Here is a 5,873-nt window from a genome sequence, read left to right on the forward strand (position 1 = left end):
AGTCGCCAGTCCACATAGGCAGAAGGCCATCCAAGGGAAAACTTTCTACCAGAGTCTTCTCCTCCTGGAGAGAGGGCAACACCCAGGATAAGTAAAAGGTCTTTCCTTTTTCTCGGTTGTAGTCATCCAAGGAGCAAAGATGAGAAGAAAGTAGTGTCCTACATCACTTTGACCCCCTCCCCAGCTGCCCCCATACTTGGCATTTACCAAAGCCTGTCCCAGACCCTGACTAGACCCACCAGGTGCCCAAAGTTTGCTGGGGAGGGAAGAGGCTAGGTGTGAAAACAAACAGATCTTTTATTTGCAGTCGTCACTGGGGCCATTTCTTGTTGCTTATTTGTTTGCTGGCCTGCTCTTCCAGCTGCATGGCCAGACGCAAGGCCTTGATGACATCTTGCAGGGCTGAGAAGTGCTTGGCTTGCTGGATCATGACAGACTCTGCCTTGTTCACGAAGGTCTCCAGGTCATAGCCTGGCTGTTCAGTCATCTCGGAGAGCTCAAGCCAGCCTGGCCCTTGTTGTATAATCTCCTTGAGCTCCTCCATAGCCTTTCCTCCAATTCTCTGATCTGAGACATGGCTTCATTAAAGCTGGACATCTGGGAAGATAGTTCCTCATCTTCCTTGGAGAAATTGCCTGAGATCAGGGACCCATGAGAGCTGGATTCCATCTCTTCTGTTTCCATTTGAACTGGCTGCTCCCCACTGGACCCACTGTGGGGGCTCAGCTCCTTGACCCTGTCTGCATATCTTAGTGTGTTTAAAGTATATTCACAGGAGCTTATGCCTGGTGAGATCATGGTGATCATGCAGGTCCTTGAGTTCTCCCCGATAAAGGAGTCCCTCAGCACCTGTGTCAGCTTACTCTCTCGAAACGGGGTGTGAGCCTTGTTCTGTCCGAGGACCCTGATGCACTCCTTCAGAGCCAGGAGACTCTTGTTGATTTCTGCACCCTCCATGCGGGTCTGCCGGTCAGCACTGGAAGTGTCTGCACCTCTCTCATTCCCTGCCAGATCCACCAAAGAGAACTTGCCATGCACTCTCCCTTTGGCTCGAAGAAGAATCTGGAAGCAGGCGTGGGAGCGGGATGAGTTGGAGTTGGCAAATGTCTGCCCAGAGGTCCTGCAGGCACTGCCTAAGTCGATCATCTTTTTTTTTTTTTTAATAAATTAATTTTTATTGGTGTTCAATTTACCAACATACAGAATAACACCCAGTGCTCATCCCGTCAAGTGTACCCCTCAGTGCCCGTCACCCATTCACCCCCACCCCCCACCCTCCTCCCCCTCCACCACCCCTAGTTCATTTCCCAGAGTTAGAAGTCTTTATGTTCTGTCTCCCTTTCTGATATTTCTCACACATTTCTTCTCCCTTCCCTTATATTCCCTTTCGCTATTATTCATATTCCCCAAATGAATGAGAACATACACTGTTTGTCCTTCTCCGGTTACTGTGGCCAAGTTCAAAAAGGGTGTTGCCTGAGTTCTTCTCTGGGATTTTGATGGAATCTTGTCTCACATTTAGATCTTTCATCTATTTTGAGTTTATCTTTGTGTATGGTGCAAGAGAGTGGTCCAGTTTCATTCTTCTGCATGTGGATGTCCAATTTTCCCAGCACCATTTATTGAAGAGACTGTCTTTCTTCTAGTGGATCGTCTTTCCTCCTTTATCGTATATTAGTTGAGCATAAAGTTCAGGGTCCACTTCTGGGTTCTCTGTTCTGTTCCATTGATCTATATGTCTGTTTTTGTGCCAGTACCACACTGTCTTGATGAACACAGCTTTGTAGTACAACCTGAAATCTGGCATTGTGATGCCCCCAGATATGGTTTTCTTTTTTTAAAATTCCCCTGGCTGTTTGGGGTCTTTTCTGATTCCACACAAATCTTAAAATAATTTGTTCTAAGTCTCTGAAGAAAGTCCATGGTATTTTGATAGGGATTGCATTATACGTGTAAATTGCCCTGGGTAACATTGACATTTTCACAATATTAATTCTGCCAATCCATGAGCATGGAATATTTTTCCATCTCTTTGTGTCTTCCTCAATTTCTTTCAGAAGTGTTCTGTAGTTTTTAGGGTATATTTTGAGAACCATTTGAATGGTAAATGGTTCTCCAACCTTTTATTTTCAGGTTGTAGGTGTCCTTCTGTCTAAAATGAGTCTCTTGTAGACAGCAAATAGATGGGTCCTGTTTTTTTATCCAGTCTGAATCTCTGCGCCTTTTGATGGGGTCATTAAGCCCATTCACGTTCAGAGTTACTTGAACTTCTTCTTAAAGGGGAGTTTTAAGAGTCCCCCTTAAAATTTCTTGCAGAGCTGGTTTGGAGGTCACATATTCTTTCAGTTCCTGCCTGTCTTGGAAGCTCTTTATCTCTCCTTCCATTTTGAATGAGAGCCTTGCTGGATAAAGTATTCTTGGTTGCATGTTCTTCTCATTTAGGACCCTGAATATATCCTGCCAGCCCTTTCTGGCCTGCCAGGTCTCTGTGGAGAGGTCTGCTGTTACCCTAATATTCCTCCCCATGAAAGTCAGGGACTTCTTGTCTCTTGCTGCTTTAAGGATCTTCTCTTTATCTTTGGAATTTGCAAGCTTCACTATTAGATGTCGAGGTGTTGAACGGTTTTTATTGATTTTAGGGGGGGATCTCTCTATTTCCTGGATCTGAATGCCTATTTCCCTTCCCAGATTGGGAAAGTTTTCAGCTAGGATTTGTTCAAATACATATTCTGGCCCTCTGTCCCTTTCGGCGCCCTCGGGAACCCCAATTAAACGTAGGTTTTTCCTCCTTAGAGTGTCATTTATTTCCCTTAATCTGTCTTCATGGTTCTTTAATTGTTTATCTCTTTTTTCCTCAGTTTCCCTCCTTGCCATCAACTTGTCTTCTATGTCACTCACTCGTTCTTCCACCTCGTTAACCCTCGTCGTTAGGACTTCTAGTTTGGATTGCATCTCATTCAATTGATTTTTAATTTCTGCCTGATTGGATCTAAATTCTGCAGTCATGAAGTCTCGTGAGTCCTTAATGCTTTTTTCTAGAGCCACCAGTAGCTGTAGAATAGTGCTTCTGAATTGGCTTTCTGACATTGAAGTGTAATCCAGATTTTGTAACTCTGTGGGAAAGAGGGCTGTTTCTGATTCTTTCTTTTGAAGTGAGGTTTTCCTTCTAGTCATTTTGCTCAGTGCAGAGTGGCCAAAAACAAGTTGTATTGGAACACGGGGGAGTATCACTGGTCCCTCTAGCTGGTCTTCTGGGGGAGGGGCCTGTTGCGCTGATTTTCAGGTGTTAGCACTTGGGGGAGCTGCTCTGCCCCTGCCTGCTGCAGGGCTCAGCGGGGGTTGTTTACCCCGTGGGGCCCCAGGAGGAACAGCAGCAGTTGCTATGGCAACTCTGGAAGCCTGGATTCAGCCTCTGCAGGAACTACGGGGCTCGGGGCTCTCGGCTCTCAGTCCGCAGGGCCTGGAGGCTCCGGGGCGGGGCCGCTGATCTCAGCTCGGGGCAGGAGCGTCCTCGCTGTCCTGGGCCCTTCCGGCCTCTGCCTGTCCCGGGGGAGGCCGGATCCTGGGCTGTGTCCCGGCGCCCTGTGCTCCGGGGCCTGCGCTGTTGGATTCGCGCTCCCGCCCCGCAGCCCCCTCCGCGGAGCCGCCGCCCGAGCCCCTCCGAGCTGCTCCGGTCGGTCCCTCCGTGCGCGCTGCAGCCCTTAGGGAGCTCGGAGCACTCTCCTGCGCTCGCAGGTGTCTGTGAGTGTCCCAGGGAGCCCGAGGGCATCCCCGCCCTCCTGGGTCCTGCTCCAACTCCCTGCGAGCCCCTTTCCGCCCGCCCGGGAAGGTTGGTGCAGCTCCTGCTCCTCCGGGACGGGGACGGGGCTCTCCTGTCCTGGGGACACTCGCCCCGGCCTCAGCCCGGCTCCTCGCGGGGCCCCTCCCCCTCCAAGGCCTTTTGTTTCTTTATCTCTTTTTCCCCCGTCTTCCTACCTTGATAGAAGCGCGGACTCTTCTCACTGTAGCATTCCAGCTGGTCTCTCTTTACATCTCAGGCCGAATTCGTAAATTTTCAGGATGGTTTGAAGGTTATCTAGGTAATTTGGTGGGGACAGGCGATTTGGGGACCCTGCTCTTCCGCCATCTTGCCCCTCCCTCCCTAAGTCGATCATCTTGATGACATCATTGGCACAGTTCACCAGGTGCTCCTGCAGCCCCACCACCTGCACCTGCTGCTTGCCGTCCTCCAGCACACGCAGCTTGGCTTTCTTGTTGAGCAGATCGAACAGCTTCCCATTATAGATCTCGAAGAATGTCACATAGACTTCCAGGCCCAGGTTTCAGTAGCGGGGCTGATTCTTCAGGAGGAAGACGTCTTGGGAGGCCATGGCATAGATCCCTTTGGATGCATTCTGGGCTTTCCCAGACAGGTCTCCGCCCATCGTATGTGTCTTGCCACTTCCTGTTTGGCCATATGCAAAACAGGTTGCTTTTCCCCCTTCAAAGATTGTCTGGACCAGTGGCCTTGCTGTGAACCTGTAGACAACTTCATTTGAAGCTGTTTCATCAAATGCAAAGTCAAAGCAGAAGGCTTGGTTCTCCAGATACTTTAAGTCCGCTTTTAACTTGGGCTCGTGGACCAAGGGGAGACACTTGCTGGGAATGGAAATCACATCAATTTCTTTCTTGGCCAATTCTTGTTTATTTAGTGGACGTTTCCTCACACAGACACATATCCTGTGCTCCTCGATAGGATCAGTCATAGTAAGTGGATGGCATTCCAAAGTAGTCCGAAATTCTTTAATCATCCGGGCAAATTCCCAGTTTGCAAAGCTGTTGTCATACTCCTGTGCTCGTTCTATTCTCATTTCAGAGTTCTGGGCCCTCTTCTCTTCTCTCTTGTTCTTCATTTTTTCCCATTTCCTTCACGATACATGATTTCCTCCGAACTGAGTTCACAGGGTTTGCAGAAGAGCTGCCTCGGACGGAATGGACTTGCTCCTCCACCTCCTTGCTGACCATCGTTAATGGTATTTCAGCCACTGCAGGGCAGGAGGGCCTAGGGGGGCCAGTGGGAACTGAAAGATGCTTGCGGGAATTTGTAGATGCTGGTAGCTCTACCTCCATATCATTCTCCTGAGTGGTAATGCGAACCTCTGAGACAGTGGACATTCGAGTGGAGTGGCTGCGGAGACCTTCCTTTGGAGCAGGAATTTTGGAGTGGACTGATCTGCGTTTTTGTTTCTGGACCATTACATTCTCCTGCAGGGACAGATTGTCCTTTGGGTGTAAGGGAAGAAGTTGTAAAACTTCTGGGTTTATTGCGGCCACATCATCAAAATCAATCTCTTTGCCCTTTGTGGCATCTCCTTCTGTCCATTCAACCGAAACGCAGGATTTCTCCAAGTTCACAGTCCTTACATTGGCACTGTGAATTATGCCATTACTGCCTTGGATATTGATGGTGAGACCGGGAAACAGGCGAGACTGAAACGACGAGTCCATGGGCAGAATGCAATTGTATGGTATTTGGTATCTGTCTTTCTCTGACTGACTGAGTTCATTTAGCATAAGTCCTTTCCACTTCTCCCACGTCATTGTAAATGGCTTCATTTCATCCCTTCTGATGACCAAGTGATGTCGCAGTGTGTATATTTACCACATCGTCTCTGCCCATTCATCTGTCGGTGGACATCTGGGCTGTATCCACAGTTTGGCTGTTGTTGATAACGCTGATACAAACACTGGGCTGCGTGCCCCTCTTCGAATCTACTAAACTACTTTTGTATCCTCGGGGTAAACACCTAGCTGTGCAATTTTGGAATTGTAGGGTAGCTTTATTTTTAACTTTTTTTTAAAAATGATAGTCACAGAGAGAGAGAGGCAGAGGA

The 5,873-nt window shown here is 48.6% G+C and overlaps 1 pseudogene; it reads right to left on the minus strand.

Moving 5' to 3' along the window:
• Window positions 1-310: 310 nt before the first annotated feature.
• Window positions 311-5,487, minus strand: LOC129505333 (kinesin-like protein KIF2C; annotated as a pseudogene).
• Window positions 5,488-5,873: the final 386 nt, after the last annotated feature.

This window comes from Nyctereutes procyonoides, unplaced genomic scaffold (assembly GCF_905146905.1).
Source record: "Nyctereutes procyonoides isolate TBG_1078 unplaced genomic scaffold, NYPRO_anot_genome, whole genome shotgun sequence".
Taxonomy (NCBI): Eukaryota; Metazoa; Chordata; class Mammalia; order Carnivora; family Canidae; genus Nyctereutes; species Nyctereutes procyonoides.